This window comes from Rutilus rutilus (genome assembly GCF_951802725.1).
Source record: "Rutilus rutilus genome assembly, chromosome: 5".
Lineage (NCBI taxonomy): Eukaryota > Metazoa > Chordata > Actinopteri > Cypriniformes > Leuciscidae > Rutilus > Rutilus rutilus.
In genome coordinates this window covers 37,376,272-37,394,006 of record NC_140213.1, presented here as the reverse complement: position 1 = coordinate 37,394,006, position 17,735 = coordinate 37,376,272, and the positions used below count along the sequence as shown (strand labels likewise).

General features: G+C 37.4%; 1 protein-coding gene across 2 annotated transcripts in view; it reads left to right on the top strand.

Moving 5' to 3' along the window:
• The window catches only part of mgat4c (mgat4 family member C), a 105,645-nt gene that overhangs the window by 43,320 nt on the left and 44,590 nt on the right, over nucleotides 1-17,735 (top strand). For both annotated transcript variants that reach the window (XM_084409811.1, XM_084409812.1), the window contains exon 3: nucleotides 11,352-11,441. The gene's annotated coding sequence lies outside the window, so the exon portion shown is untranslated. The remainder of the gene's footprint in view (nucleotides 1-11,351; nucleotides 11,442-17,735) is intronic.

Genomic DNA, 17,735 nt, shown 5'->3' with positions numbered 1-17,735 from the left:
CTTTCTTTCTCTGTAGAAGGGGAAAGAGAGGTTTCTGGATACATCCCCCTCTTTTACTTCCCACCAGACTCAAAGGATGCTGGGAAATGATTAAAGACAAGATTCAGATGAAAGTGATCACTGAAGGTAATAGACTGTAAACTCTCTGCACCGTGGGATGTCCTTTAGAACCGTTTTTGGTTTTGCTTGCTTTTAATGGAATGTATTAAGGTTGAATGTATAGCAGGGTTGTAGCAAACAGGATTCAGAAATGCAATTTGAATTTGAATGCAAGGAAGTAAAATGAATTGAAATCCAAAGAAAACTGTTTTTTTTATATAAAAGCAAAGTTTTTCTAGACAAACTTTAATGCTGGCTTGATAAAGTTTGTAGATAAAGTCCTTGTTTGAAAGTGCACAAGAAACATTTCTTATTGCTATCAATTTTAAAAACAGTGTTGCTGCTTAATTTTTTTGCGTGTCTAAAAAAAAGTCAGGATTCTTTAATGAATAGAAAGCATTAATTTGAAATACAAATCTTTCGTAACATTGTGTATTTACTGTCACTTTTGACCAGTTGCATCACTGGTGAATAAAAGTGTTAATTTCTTTAACAATCTTACTGATCCCAAACTGAGCCTATACATATAGTAGTCCCTTATTTGCATACAAACATGATCCTGGATTCAGGTTTTCAGACCTGATGTGATTTATTTAAAATTGAATTTTCAAACCCTCAGTTGCTTTCATGACCCAGTCACAATTAACTATTTCTTTCACATTTACATTCTCTTGTGCCCCTTTCTCTTAATCTGGGCATTCCTCATTTTTCAGATGTGTGGCAAGGGTCTGAATTTATCATGGCGACCAGCTTTGAAACGAACAAAATCACAAACAAATGAAAGGAGGGATCGATCGCAAATGTCTCCCAGAATGATGAACTGGCACTTCTGTGAAAAATCAATGGCTTCTCTCTCCACAGGTCTGACGTTGTGCCTGTGACTGAGTGCAAGCTCTTGTTGGCCTTAATTCTCCCACCATCTTTTCTCAAATTATGAATTTTAACCATAATGTTTGTCTTTTTTTATTCAATTTCTCTTTCAGTCTTAAATGCATGCCAATTTGATTTGTGCAGAAAGCCCCCAACACTGATAGCACATAGGATAAGCCATATAAGTGAGTGCAGCTGGATGTATTTACAGTCGTATTGACTTTCGCCTGCCTTTATCTGTCTTGCTTTGTGTGGCACTTGCTCATTGGCTGCATGTCTTAGAACTCTATTGATCTGCTATATTTGTTGCATCTCTGTGGGCAAGCCTTTATTAACAGAATCCATAAAACAGACACATGGCATTCCCACAGTGTGCTCAGATCTCCAGAATCTTTTTTCATATCATTCATAATTCATGTATAACCCTTTAACCTCAACCTCAGCGTAACATGAATACATTATTGACTTTGCTTCTTCATCATACTGTAGATTAACATGTTTGCTACTTCTGGGTACAAATATAATTGCATATGAAATGAAAGATATGTTATGTTATGTTTATTTTTTTAGCTTGTCTGGTAAACCATCTTGATAGTTAAAACATCTTGACAGCATGTGCATTGAGTTTATCGGTGGAATATTTTTGTGAGACACAAAAGAAAGGGTCAGTGTGGGTTGAAGCTGACAAATAAATGGTTCTGAGAAGATACCATTATGCACCTTTTTCTTTTGTATGGCACTCTAGTAAAGTTCAGTGTTCAGTAATAGCATTTTTCTTTCCTTCCTTCTAAAGGAAATCAGCCTATAGTCCCAATTTGACAGCAGTCCTATCTCTGATTTTTGTCTTTGTGTGTGCGCACACACGAGAGAATTGAAAGAGAGAGAGAGAGAGAGTGAGAGTCTGTAATGACGGTTAGCCTGTCAGTTATGTGAGATAGAGGGAAATCTTTGACAGCTTGAGAAAGTTCCTTCAGTTTCATCAGTGGTGGGAAAGCATGCTGTCACAGGGAAATCTACAGGCTGAAACAGGTATCCATCACAGAGAGAAAATGCTGAGCGACACATGTGAAAATGCTATTTCCATCTAAAACAATAGCACAATAGGACTAGAAAGGATTCTCTATTCATCTGTAATATTCCATCTTCCAAACATCCTTTCATTATGATGTTAGAGTTTGTAAAAAAGGAAACAAATATAATTATTAGAAATACCTGGCTTAGCCTGAAGTAGTATTGAGGAGTACCAACGCATTAGTGCTACTAGCTTAACTACATTTTTCAGTAGGGTGACAGCATCTCAGTTATTTTCTAAAAAGCTTTCCTAGTAACAAGCTACCTTATACATTAAAGGGATAGTTCACTTTGAAATTAATTTTTGATATGTTTTAGCTTACCTCAAGGGCATCCAAGATGTAGGTGTCTTTGTTTCCGCAGTAGTTTCAATTTTGATATTTTTAGGTCAAACCGTTCTTGTCTGTCAGTCATATAATGCAGGTCGATGGTCACTGGCTCAAAACACAAGCACAGAGTCCAAATTAAAACAATTCCCCATCGTCCAAATGAAACAATTCCCCATCATAAGTACACATTGATGGCCTAAGACACGAAACGAGCGGTTTGTGTGAGAAAACGAACAGTATTTATATCGTTGTTATCTCTTGAAAACAGCACACGTCCAAATTATCTGACGGCGCGGGCGGGTATAGATACATAGATGTCGCCTTGGCTACTGCAGTTCATTGGAACGAAACCGTAGCCAAGCGACATCTAGTGTATATATCTATACCCGCCCGCTGGCGGGTATAGATGTATACACTAGATGTCGCCTTCGCTACTGCAGTTCATTGGAACGAAACCGTAGCCAAGGCGACATCTATGTATATATCTATACCCGCCCGCGCCGTCAGATCATTTGGACGTGTGCTGTTTTCAAGAGATAACAACGATATAAATACTGTTCGTTTTCTCACACAAACCGCTCGTTTCGTGTCTTAGGCCATCAATGTGTACTTATGATGGGGAATTGTTTCATTTGGACGTGGGGAATTGTTTTAATTTGGACTCTGTGCTTGTGTTTTGAGCCAGTGACCATAGACCTGCATTATATGACTGACAGACAAGAACGGTTTGACCTAAAAATATCAAAATTGAAACTACTGCGGAAACAAAGACGCCTACATCTTGGATGCCCTTGAGGTAAGCTAAAACATATCAAAAATTAATTTCAAAGTGAACTATCCCTTTAAGTAGAAGTGAAGAGCAACCAAATGCTAAATTGTTATGTTTTGTTTTGTTTTTGTTTTTACTCTGACTTACTGTCACATTGTACTGTTAACTATATAGCTGTTCACAGTGTGTAGACCTGAATTTGGTAAGACTTTATAATACGTATACAGTAATAAAGTACTTACAAGTCATTAACAAACTATTATTTTATAGTTTATTCATTGTTTATATATTGTAGTTTCTACATTATTAATATATTAAAAGGTTATATATAATAGTGAGTTCTTCATTCATTGTTACTGTTATTAACACGATTATTATTAATTAGCTCGTAGTAAAGGAACTGTTAATTGGTTATTTGGAGTAAATAGTTCTCATTCTAGATTAGGTCACGGAAAATGTGCTTTAAACCAACCTTAATTGGACATTAACTGCATTCATATTCATTGTTAAAATGTTTACAAATATATTAAACACACATACACACACACACACACACTGTGGTTTAAGGGAACTCCATAGTCATAACTCACTATTTGTATTTAGCCTATTAATATAATAACGATGTAGATACTATATAACTTATAATAGATTATAAGTACTTAATTATACTGTTTATCTCTGGTACATTTACAAATGATATTGCTTCATTAAAGGGATAGTTCATCTAAAATTAAAACTGTCAATTTATTCACCCTCATCTCGTTCCAAACCTCTATGACATTCATTCTTATGTGGAACACAAAAGAAGACATTTGGAAGACGTTTTTTATTTATTTATTTCTGTCCACCCAATGAATCACCCCATTGACTTTAATTTTATGGGCAAAAAAACAAATGAAACAACAATATCTTTTATATTCCGCAGAGGAAATAAAGTCTTGTGAGGGTGAGTACTGTATAAGATGACCGGATTTCATTTTTGGTCGACCTGTTCCTTTAGACAGCTTAATGTTGGTTGCTACTTTTGTTAGTTGCTTGTTGTGTTGCCAACTTCATTTTAGAGTAGTTGACTGTTGTTGTTACACTTTTAGCTTGGTTGTTGTTTGCCACTGGTCTGTAGATGCAGACATCTCTCACATTGAATTACACTGGGCAAAATATCCACATGGATTTACAAATTCCCTGAAGCAAGGTCCAAAGCTAATTAAAGCCATGCAGTGTGAAAACAAATCAGGGGAAGATGAGTGTGTAAACAGAGGTCAGTGCTTCTTTATCAAACAAAGGCAGTTAATTGGGTCAGAACTGTTCTGCTAACAAGTCACTAAAGTTTTTTCTCATCTTGAACTCAGTGTGAGACTATACAGTGTAAGGAGAAGCATTTCTTTTATTACTGCAGAATGATCCAAAAATAGACTACACTGTACTTGAACCTGCTGTGGAAATATCCTAAAGCCAGTGACTATCAAGAACACCTTCTCTTTTTAGGCATTTTAAGGCATCATGCAGGAGGTGGAACATAGACTGTTCCAAAAAGTAAGCAACTTTATGGTACTTCCTAAGGAATATTTTTGTAACCAATTTTATAATAACCATCCTTCATGGAGAAGATAATCAGAATGCATTATAACATGTTCAGTGAAACAAAAAATCTCAAAAGAAATGGATGAGTCAACAGAAAGGACATTACAAAAACATGCACTACCGTTCAAAAGTTTGGGGATGGTAAGATATTTTAATGTTTTTCTCTTGAGTCTCTTAAGCGTATATAGGCTGCATGTATTTATTTAACTATATACTAAAAATAAAAATATTGTGAAATATTATTACAATTAAATAATAATGTTTCTATTTGATTATATTCTAAAATGTAATTTATTCCTGTGATGGCAAAGCAGAATTTTCAGCATCATTACTCCAGTCTTCAGTGTCACATGATCCTTTATAAATTATTCTAATATGCTGATTTGATCCTCAAGAAACATTTCTTATTATTATCAATGTTAAAAACTGCATAATATTTTTGTGGAAACCATTATCGATGAATAAAAGTTTAAAAGAACAGCATTTATTTGAAATAATATTATTTTACAATATTAAAAATGTCTTATTTTAAATGCATCCTCGCTGAATAAAAGTATTAATTTCTTTAAAGAACTCTTTACTGGCTATTGAATGGTAGTGTATTTCATTCTGAAAAGTTTCAATAAAACATAGTTCAGTACAAATTAAAATGGATTATTCCACGCAATATTTGTGTGTGCTCTATTTTCAAGTTGCTTAGAGTATTACACCATTAATGTAGCAACATGCTAACATCAAACATTATTAAAATCACAAAGTTGAGTCTTCTGTGCAGAACCATTCCCAATTGCTCTCTTATGAGGTCTCATGATGGTTGTGTGATTAGACAGCTGCTCACTGTTTTGAAACAGAGCTCTTGTCTTCAAATCACAATATTCATTTCAGTGGTTAAAATAAATGGCACTTCTATCCACTAGCATTCAAATCAGATCATATTTCATTCATTTCTATAGTATTTCTGTGTCTTTTAATAATCGCTTAAAAAGCAATAGACTGTTTCAGAACATAGTAAATGAGACTTAATAATTGTAGCTTAATAATCAGCACCATGGACAGCTCCCTGTCCATTTTCTTACATTATAGTAGGTTTTACTTATATAATAAATATTTACATAAGCTCACACACAATATTAAAAGTGCATTTCATTTCTCTTATGAAAAAACATAGTTCAACATCTCTCTTTACATCATTACCACATTCTCAAGTTAAGCTATTTATCCTAGCTAGTGGGAGGTTGCTGTAAGTTTACCTGAGCTCTCATTGTTTAAAATCACCACTCACTCCTCGCGCTCTTATTCACAGTTCGGCTCGTCTGCAGAGCCAACAGTAGCACTTAAACGAGGAACTCTGACCGTGCAGCTCAGGGTTATCTGTTCCTTTCAGCAATCAGCTCCGCGACCTTATTTCCCAGTGCTGGCACACATTTACTCTTGCCGTCACTATTGTATAGGCTTCCTCAATCTCTAGTATAGGCTGACATATGATGTTATTCTGCTTACATGTACGCATATTCCTTTTTCAGATCAAACCCTGTTGTGTTAGGAATGTTTCTGTTCTGATTGGCATGGAGGAATATAGGGTTTGATGTTTATATACTTCATACAGAGATCTGTTTTATAGAAATGCATATAGACATCAAAAGGAAATGGATTGTTTTTCCCCCACAAAAACATGAGCTCAAGGAAAACATGATGCTGTCAAAACAGCATCCTAAATGACACTTGTGATGGATTTTAATCGATAAGATAAACCTTACTTTCTCTTTTAGGTCTAACAATTCTAACACCATGTACTAAGACGTTCTGTTCTCTTGCTACATGTATGTTTCCCCTTTGGCAAAAACTCTTGATTTTGGTTGTGTGAGTGCAAAAATAACAAATATGGGAAATAAAACTTGACAGATGTCTAAACTTGAAACCTTGTGATTATGAAATAATCAAGAAAACAGAGTTTGTTTCTACCTAGTAACAAGAGAGTTTGCTTATGAAGAACCAATCAAATTGTGGGGAAATTATGTAATGTTTCATGTCATTTTTGCCATACCCCTTTTCCATAAAAACTGTTGTATTTGTGTTCGCTGGTGGGATTCTCCCTGAAATTTGTCTGAGATCCTCCGGCCGTGATTAATTCTTCTTCATTTGTATGTCTGCAGTCTGTATGTGTATTATTGCTGCGCAGCAAGTTAGTTAGGGGAACAAGTTAGAGTATAGGATTAACACCTAGCCGACGTCGATGTGTAGATGTGCTAGGGTATAGGGTTAGACTCGGCCGACGTCGACTGTAGACGCGCTAGAGTGTAAATATTATAGGAAACTAACGTCGACTGTAGACGTTCTAGGACGTCGATTGTAGACGAGACCCAGGTACATAGTTAGGTTTAGGGAAAAATCTACCACACACTGAACCTCATAAGTGACTGATTAGGGACCACATTAATAGAATTTCTCATGAGAGACTTGACTAGTAGTTCATTTCATTGGAGTTTGACCATATATTTATTAGCAACATATATGTTGTTAAAGAAATGTCTGAGTGACTTGAAAAAGCTCCATAGGCAGCTCACCAGTTCTGCATCTGGTATTTTTTGTATCTATTTGACGCACTGCCTTTTGCATAATATATGACAGTTTAGTACTAAGTATATTCAGATGAAATAGTAGGTTCTAAAACAGCACTCTTGTCAAAAACTTAATTCAGGATTTAAAGAATGTCAGATAACAGATGCTCTGAGAATGCCTAACAAATAACTACTAACAAGTGGCTATAAATCTGGACTCTGTCATGGATGTCCTGACTTGATCCATGACTGTCATCCTGATTACTGTGATTGTGTAACGTCATATATTTTCCCTATGAAACAGTGTTTTTCTATCTCTCCATATGATAGATAGAATCCATAATCCATTATACAAATTTAATCCAACAATGTATTTGTCAATATAGATGCATAATCCACTGGAATCTTTGCATCACATTCCCGTCACTAGTGTAGTAATAAATGTGCATAATGATGGCCGGTCCACTTTCATCTTAGCACACGAAGCCCAACAGTGAAGTCACAGCTGCTCAGCTTATTAGCTCATTGAATTAGACCAATCATGAGCCAAATGGAGGAAAGACCGGACAACCATGCAACGCTTATAAATCAGTCTTGCACTCTAATGGAACACTGATGTTTCAGCTCTTATTATCCAGCTGATCCGGCCACAGCAAAAAGTTTTCACAGAAATTTTGGCTACAGCGGAAGGAAACTGGAGATGGTCTCCAAGGCAGGAAGCGCATTTAGTTCTAAATGAGGAATGCAGTCCCTACAAAAAGGGGCCAGCTTTCTTTAAGGTGTTTTATCAGAAAAGCCAGCTTTCCTTCCGGGGCGGTCGATGACCAACAGAGCAAGCGGTCATCGGAAAGGGTCGTAGTGTTTATCCTGACTCGCTACATTCCTGGTGCTGGCTAAAGCCCCCCACCCCCTCCCCCTTTGTCTCACCACTGACTGAGAACACACCATTAACAGAGCCACAGCTTGACAAGAAAAATGAAGAGAGCTATTTTCTGTGGCCTCGAGTGCCAGGCTGAATAATGAGCAGACATTCTTTCTCTCTTCCCCCTCCATGGATTCACTCCTCCTTGTGAAGACCCAGTCAGAGAAGAGTGTTTCTGTCTCTTCCCTTTCCCCCCCCCCCCCCCGTCTCGCTCTCTCTTCCTGTGCCCTCCCTGATCTGTGGCTTCTTTTCCTTGGAAACCAGGGCAGGAACAGACTGTGTGCGCACATTCAAGATCTCTTAGTGGTGAATGAGATAAATGTCTCGTGTTGTCTGGTTTATGGATTTGAAGATCAGATATTTTGCATCCAGAATGGCACAAACATCCATAATGAAATCAAAGTAGGTGTCTTACGAAATAAGAATCTTGTTTAGTGCGTTTTGATCAGGTTAGGGATGTGTGGGCCTGCCCATAGGAAAGAAACATCACAAATGGGGTATCTTAAATATCTATGTAATTATTTCTCATAGACAGCAATGACATTCAATTTAGAACAGCTGGAGTTGAAGTCAGGTTCAGAGTAATCCTACTCTACAACTTCATCTCAAATTGTGTTCAAATTAGCCATTACACTGAATCAAATTATTCCAAAACTAAATTAGCATCATGGGTTGTTTTGGTTTTGTGTCATGCTCATGTTTCATGTCCTGTAAGTCATGTGATCCTGTCATGTGCTCCCCTCATCATGTGTTCTACTGTGTTGTTATGTTTTCATTGGGTTATTGTCTTGATTGTGCACAGGTGTCCCTTGTCTTGTCATTAATAGTCTGTGCCATGCCATGCCATGCCATGGGATTATTTGAATAAACTGTATTTGGGTTCTCCAAGCTTTCCTTCAGTGGACCTTTCATTACAATTATGTGCGCTATGCATGTTTTATAATTACAATTTAGAATTCTATATTAAGGATACACAATGTTGGATATTGACTGTAATTGTTTTACAATTTTATTAACATTTCTCGTATTTGTCATGACAACTCTCTGAGTGTTTGGCATAGTAATGGATATGGACATAGTAATAATGTTGATATGATTGGTCTTGGCGCAATAGATCTGCTACGCTGCTGCTGCTGTTGGTTATTGTTGCTGCTGCAAAGCAAGTACGGGACTTGCTACTGCCAATACACACACGACACGCTGCTGTGAGCAAATAAGACATGCTGCTGTGTACCATAGACTGTAAAAAAATATGGACGACGCCCCTTTGCTCTCTTCCATTGATGAGAACTGAAGCCGCCAGAGTCCCGATATGGCGCTGACATATTGGAACTTGAGTCTGCGCAGTAGCGATCTCGGGACCAGACCTGCGCAGTCGTGAGCAGGAAGTAAAGCCGCGAAATCAGCGCTCCGCCCTCACTCTCGCAGAATGCACTCAGGGAGAGTGGATTCTGCACACTTTTTTACAAATTGATTGCAGTTAGACAAGAGGCTTGTTAAAATATAGTAAATACAATCTCCTCAGTCCTCCGAAGATCCCGAAAAAATGTCCGTTGGTGCTTCAGTGACTACTTCGCTCAGAGAACCTGTCAATCACAGCTGTCAATCATGACGTTACACCACCGCATCACGTAACTAACTAAAAGCCAACTTATTTTTGAAACGGACACTTGAACTTACATCAGCGTGATAAAAATGACAGCAAATGAAATAAACCACCTTTGGAAAAAAGATATTTGAAGTGTAATTTAATTGTTTAGTTGGTCTCACGTCCCGTTGAATAACACGGGGAGGCGGGACTTATAACCTATACTAGGACCAGTCACCGGGGGGCGATCGAGACGTTTTGGCTTCACTTTTGAGGGCTTGTGCGGCACGCTTGCTGTGTACAATATAGTGTACATGAATTACTGAAGCAGATCTATACGGGTGGAGCAGGGGGAGGAAGGTTTCTGAAAGTGCGCTGCTAACTGCTAGCAAATGCTGACCAAGTATTTGAAGGTTGAGCAGCGAGCTCATTGGCTACTGATACAGCAGGAACCAATCAGCTGTGCCCTATAGAGAACGATGTGATTGCAAGCGCATTGAGTTAAGGACCTATCAGAATATCTGAATATCTTTTTCATACCGTACCTTATATAATTTTGTAATCTCTAAATTAACTTTTAAAATGATTGATTGTACATTTATTTTTTAGTATTTTATTTTCATTTATTTTTAAATAGTACAATTTTACCATCAGCCATTTCAGTTATTAGTCATAACATGACAATATTTGGACTTTTTAGATCAGAATTCAGAGAATCAGTGAATCCTTATTCTGTGTCCGTAATACATGTCAACAATTGAATCATTCTCCTAAAGAATATGAGGAGAAACATCTGAGACAAAGTTGATCATTTAAATTAAATGAAAGATTTTCTTCAAGTGAATGAGCAATATTCTTTATTAGTGTCTAGTGAGTATATAAGCACCACAAAGGTTACAACACACAAGCTCACGCATACAAACACGAAGAAGAGGGCATTAGTCAGATCCTATATTCTCGAAGTGGCTGTGTTCTCTTCAGACACCTTCCCCAACCCTTGAGTGCTAATAAAATGACGAGAGGACCCGTCTGCTGTGCAGGCAGCGTGAATTCACAGCCAGAGAGCAACCGATGAATCGCCATGGGTGTTTATTTCTTCACTGTGTTCATATTAGACCGCATGTACAGATGTCTGAGTGTGTTCAAATGTGAATTTGCTTTAGCGTCTGTGAATCGTGAATGCAGCTGTTCATCTCTTTCTCCTGTGTAAACATGTTGTTTGTGTTAATATTTGTCTCCGAATGAGTTGGGATACGAGCGTGCTCGCATGAGGAAAAGACAACTGCAGCAGTAATAGTTCAGCTGACTGTTAGCTTGGGCATTGGGTTTGTGATATATGGTTATGGCCATTCATTGAGAGCCAATTAGGCCTCTTCTGTTTGTGAGAACTATGGAATCCCATAATGCACTACTCTCCAGAGCACCCACGGCGGCTGCCTCCTCCAAAGAAAAAAAGAACAGGAAATAGAATTCTCAAACAGAAGATTCATGTTTACTCACTCATCACACTCACACAAGCTGCAGAAAATGAGCAATGTTCTTCTCTTCTGTCTGTTTCACATAGATAACAAGCCATTTTCTATGGATCCATTGATCGTCGTCTTCTCAAACCACACAGCTCGTTCCTACAAGCACATCTGAGCCCTGCAAGCAGGTAACATGTTTCATTTTTATTTTAGTTTTCATTCTTTTGGAGTCCAAAACTTGTTGAAACCACTTTTAATTGCACCACAACCTTCCTGCTTTAATCTGCCATTGTGCTTTACAAAAGCAGGGGTGAGAAGAGACCAGAGGATCTGCTGTAATGCAAAACCAAGCACAGGCTTTTATCCTTTCAAATGCAGGCAACAATTGTAATACCGTCTGACCTATTTTCTAATGCTGATTAGTATGGTATTTGAGCTGACATTAAACATGGTGCTGTAATTATGCTAAAAGGTAACAGAGAGGTAAATGCAGGGAAAAGGGTCTCTTTGTTCTGATAGACTTTATAAACTCTACCTTTGGGTTAGCTTTCCTGTAGTTCAAACGGTAGAGCGTTGGCGCTAGCAATGCCAAGGTCATGGGTTCGATTCAGAGGGAAGGCAAGAACTGATAAGAATGTAAATGTGTACCTTGAAATGCAATGTAAGTTGCTTTGGATAAAAGCGTTTGCCAAATGAATAAATGTAAATGTAAGTGGTGGACTCTACAGATAAGATCTGAGGTAAAGTAAAAAAGCTCTATCTATAGAAGCCATTAACTTTTCCATAAAAGCAGTTTTGTAAGATCTTGTCTAAAAGCATTATTACAAAACTTTGCATCAAGTTCAACAGTGCAGCAAATGGCTCAATACCTGGAGCAATTCATTAGCAGTAAATGTGCCGTTATAGCCTGCGTTTTTAAAAGAAGTTGCTGAAATAATCTTGAGTAATCTGTGCACCCAAATAAGAAATATTAAGTTTATATTACAATTATATATTTAAAAATATGACATAATTCCACTGTACTTTTAGTGAACAAATGCACATTTCAAAACATTAATTTATGCATATAGAAGGCTGCAAATGAGAGAATGCTGTGGTGGGCTAATGAATGATCGGCACTTGAAACTGTGAAGAACGATGGTACAGATGTACAGCTGGCAGAGGCAAACACCGATGTGAGTGAACATTAAAGATTCATTCAAACAGCTGTTCCTTATCCAGGACAGCACGATCCACTACCATGTGCTCTGATTCTGAAGCTGAAGAGTATGTGAAGCAAGGGTGAAAATTTTTACTAAAGCTCAGGGTATTACACAAGTAGCGGATCTGTCTGTGCACTGTCTCCAGTGATTGAAGGGTTTACCTCATACTGAAAACATAAAATCCATGGACTAAAAGTTGAAAACTATGACAGCAGCATTTCGAGATTTTGTGCTTGAATTTGACACACAGAAAAAGTTCAGGCTCAAAAAATAAAGTTGGAGTGTACTGAGAATGAACAGATGTCTATTTGTATCTCTACAGTTTTTTTTACTCTCTCCTCTTTAGAGTTTGATTATTTAGCCAGATATCTGCTGTGAAGTTCAATAAAACACAGCTCCTTAATTATCATTTTGTAATGCTGACAACTTCAAAATGACTCTTATGACTAACACTCTGATGTCTCTTGTTGTAAATGCTCAAGTTTTTCAAAAGGTGCTGTTTTTCAGTCATTTAACTGAACAGTATCACTTGCCTTTGGTAAGTGGTCTTGGCCTTATTTAGGTGAGTAAAGGACGTTTGGTCCCACTTGATATTAGGTGGATTTAAAATCAATCATTTTAAACAAAGCACTTATGTACTGTACATGCATGTTTTTTTTACATTGCACATATATTATTATAATTACCTGCATGTAATTACATTTGTATTGTACATACATTTGTACATAATTACACTGTGCCTTCCCTTATCTTTTTACTCAAACTTAAACCTAATCGTACCACTAAACCTGTCCCTAACCTTTCCCATATCCCAACTCAATAGCACCATAAATGTTTTGCAAAACAAGATAAACACAATAAGTACATTGTACTTATATTTTGATGTAAGTACATAAAGACATCTAATATAAAGTGTTATCGGACATTTTACTTGCTTGTAACCACAAGTTCATTGTCAGTGGGAGAAAGGCAGCAGAACAGAGGCGGCACTGAAAGCTTGCCAAACTAGCAAGCATAGAGATAGAAAGATAGAAAAATTATATTCAGATGTGATTTTATTTATAACAAATAAAACGCAATTTAGCTTTTATGTGGTCAAAGAAGATATTTTGAAGAATTTCTTCCACCTAAATGGACAAAGAACCACTTAAATGGACAAAAACAGTTCCTCAAAATATTTTCTTTTGCCGTAAGCGGTCATTTTGACCGCTAGATTCCAAACTCTATATCTTTAATGATAAATACCCAATTGAGAGATGAATGCATTTATTGTATTAGGATATCTTTTAAAAACAAAACAACACCAAACTGTACATTTAAACAAGTTTAATTATACATTTATAAATAAATAGGCTAATATCCGTAGATGTCCTGAACAAAATGACGGAGTAGCCTATGTTTTCATGTTTCCACTGTTCGATCGCGCCCGCGCCTTACACACACACACCATATTCCAGCACTGCAATCTTGACATTGCAGCCTGTTCATTCTAGCCATAATAAAATATAATAATAAAATATTCAACCTAACATATACAAATTCCACTGCTCTGTTTATATAGTCAGTAGCCTAGTACAATTCGTATCATTTTGCCCATGTGAAGAGGATGATTTTTTCTGTCGATACTGGAACGTGAGTGAAGTACAAAGCCTGTAATAAAGAATAGTTTACCATCCAAATACATCGCAAATGTTGAAACATTTTGATTCTAATTAGAGAGTTACGTGAGCCTAACGCCGCTTACTTTCACTTTCGCTTATAAAGTATTTCATTTTGGCTTGTTTATAGTTATTTTTTCATTCTTGTTCTGATCTGAATATCATTACAATTTAAATGATTTGTTGTGGAATATGTTTTGTGTATTTTTCACCACATTTTATGGTTGTGTATGTTGGTATATGTATAATAATACCGCAAAATTCAGTGCGGTCAATATGACCGTCTATGGCCGAAATAGGTAAATAAATATGTTCATTTGTTTTTTTGCCTTATGTGTAATTTATATGAAAAACATTTTAAATGAAAGTACAGACACTTTTAGGAAAAGTCAGGTGTTTATTTATTTTTTCAACAAAGTTATTGCAGATATAAAATTCAAAACAGTCAAAATGACCGCCATGGCACTTCTAGTGTTAAAGCATTAGTTAACAGTCGACAGTGAAGTTTGCTCTTCTCTATGATTTTATTCGTAAAAAAATCAAACAGCATTTAGCTGTTATGTGGTTACTTCCTTTCAGAGTCTGTCGCTCTCTATTCCCTTTATAGTTCAAGGCATTCGCTATGATGAACTAATGAGTAATGTCAGACAAATGTATTCATTTGGTTTGTTTTATTAGCTATCACTCACATCCAACACAGAACACATTATTTACAGTAATAGTCTCATTCAGATCAGCATGTTTTCACTTGTTAGCAGTTAGCAAAATCAATTAGTATAAGGAAAATGCTTGCACACAAGAGAGGTGAAAAGATCGCTAGCAGAGATAGAATCATGTCATTTGAAACGTGCACAGTGGACTGGTTTGCATAGAATGGAAGCTCCAAATTCTCAAAATAAATGTTATTCATAGAGTGTTGTTATTCACAGAAAATCTTGCTTTTCTGCCCTTGACAACATGAGGGTGAGTAAATGATGACATTTAAATGTTTTGGGTGATCTATTCCTTTAATGGGCTTGCAGTTCACCCTCACAAAATTACAAAATGACAAATTGAGAATCATCTAAAACAATATGCCCCTTTTTGCCGACATAAAACTCACTGATGGCTTTTCTCAGACTTTCCCGGATATAATAATTTCCGGGATGAAATATTTTGTCCTTTGTCCCTATAGACCTTGGTGAAAGGAAAAGACTGTTATCTGTCAGCAACACAAAACACGTACCTCCCTTGCAGAATCTCAGCCACGCAAAATAATCAGCCAAACAGGAGTGCTACTCCCGCTGGAAATCACGGTAATAAGCCCACCATCCCCTTTCGAAATAACAGCTGGTTATGTTTTTCTAATGGAGAAGCACCATCACAAGCCGTCGCTTCTCGTTCATCAGCAGCTGTTAGCTGTGACTGGAGGTGCGAAGAGAAATCCGCATAATAATATTTGTGTGCTGTGTGCAGAACCAGATCTTCCAGTGATGAGAGCTGTATAGATTTAAGGCCACGACCCTGCAGAAATGGTGCTCCTGTCTCGTCACCCTCACACCTGGATTTCGAGACGGGGGCAAGGGGTCCAGGTCGGCTTAATAGTGACAACTCTCACGCTGATGATTCTGGGGTGATACATGTGATACGCACCATCTGCCGAGGGGTCAGTCTGCCCTGACAGGGCCTGTTTGAAACATGAACGTGTGTCTGCATGTGTCAGACCGAGCACTTGCATCCCTCAGGCTAATTTGGAAATGATGGAAGAGAATCAGACATATTTTCTTCTGCCATTTCTGCTCTATGCAGCTCGGGCAATAAAATATGTTGTTGTTTTTGTCTTCAGGAGAGACAATTTTCCTACACTACATGAAAGAATTTTCATTTTTGTGTAAAATATCTACATTTCCCTCATGTAGTACCAAACATGTATGAGTTTCTTTCTTCTGTGGATCACAAAAGAAGATATTTGAAGAATGTCTTTGTTTTTGTCCTTTAAGTGTTGTTTTGGACCCCATTGACTTTCATTGTATTGATTAAAACATTCTTCAAAATATCTTCTTTTGTGTTCCTCAGAAGAAAGAAAGTCATAGAGGTTTGGAATGACATGAAGGTGAATAAATTATTAAAGAATTTTCCTTTTAAATCACGAATGTCAGTTTTTAATGCTACTTTTTCCCCCCCTCAAAATTATTGACAGAATTGCTTCTTTACAAGCTTTTCTCGTCCTCGTTTATAGTACTTTATAGCAGCTACATACCAATCCCATATTCTTCAGTGTTTTGAAAGAATAAGCCAACTTGAAAGTACTAGCGAAAAGTCGACAATGAAGTTTGCTTTCCTCTTTGGGTAATTTGGTAAGCTGCAGGGTGTCTGTCTTCACAATTAAAACTTGGACAAAAGTTAATAAGCAGATTTGTTTTATTGTTTAATCGATGATGTGTTCATGCTGAAGTCAAGCCTGACCATCTCCACTCTCATAAATTATTAAATTGTTTAGCACTTCGCAAGGTTCAATGGATTGAAACACGAGGATCCAAACGATGATCTTTCAGCTCGCATGCAACCGCGCAGGTCAGCGCTAAAACAACCTCCATCCCACTGGAGGCCAGTTTTAGAGCAAACACTCTACATTTTAACAAGAGCTTTGTCTGACCTCGTCCCCCCGTTGTTTTGCAGCGAGTTTGACTCAGCTCTGCTGATGTCATGGAGTTTTCCTCTAACAAACGAGGCACGGAGAAGACAGGAGGAGACAGCGGAGAAAATAAGAAACAAAGAAATCCCACGTGGCATCATTTCACTTTTCAAACCAATGAGCCTTGCTCGCTGCCCTCTGCTTGGAAAGAGTCACAGAAAGAGCGAGATTAATGCACATCATGTGTCATCACCTGGCAGCTGATCAAAAGATCTCATTGGCAGACAGCATTCGAAAATCCACTGGAGCTTCTTTTTTCTCACTTGGAGCTGCAGAGGCAGTTTCTCAGACACTCGTGCTCTGGGTATTGGCTTTAGGCATGTAGGGAGAAAGGCGTGAAATGGCACTAGCATTCCTTGGAAAATTAAAAGCAAAAAGAAAGTGATGTTGAGACACACTTGTGTTTTGAGACATCAGGGAATACGGTTTGTGGCATGCCGGATGTAGATCCCAGAGCAGGGGATTTGGGCAGAATGTGAGTGGGGTACAAGGGGAGAAGAAGGGGATTCTTTTGAAATTGTATTCTTCAGAAGAGCGAGATATAGACTCTTGTTCTTTGTTGCGAGAGTTGTACCCCAAGGCTTTTTGGTGTGCTGATGGGGAGGAAGCAGGTCCCTATGTTGTTGTTGTGCTGCTGTGCTTTCACTCCTCTTTTTTTTTTCTTTTTTTTTTTCTTGTTATGCATTTATTTTCAATTTTCTTCTCTTTTTCTTCACCTTGTGATGAAAATTGCCTAAGCATTTTCCAGGTCACAATTAAAAGTGCATTTCACAGTTCAGTGAATCTTTTCAAAGCCAGGTATTTAACATAATTGCCAATTCAGAGATCAGCGCTGGCATTCATCAATGTTTGATTTTAAGAATGAATGCTATGGCACATTCTCAGATATACTAGCATTATGTGTACAACTGTTACAGTAAACTGTTTCTGTTTGCATAAGGCAAGAAA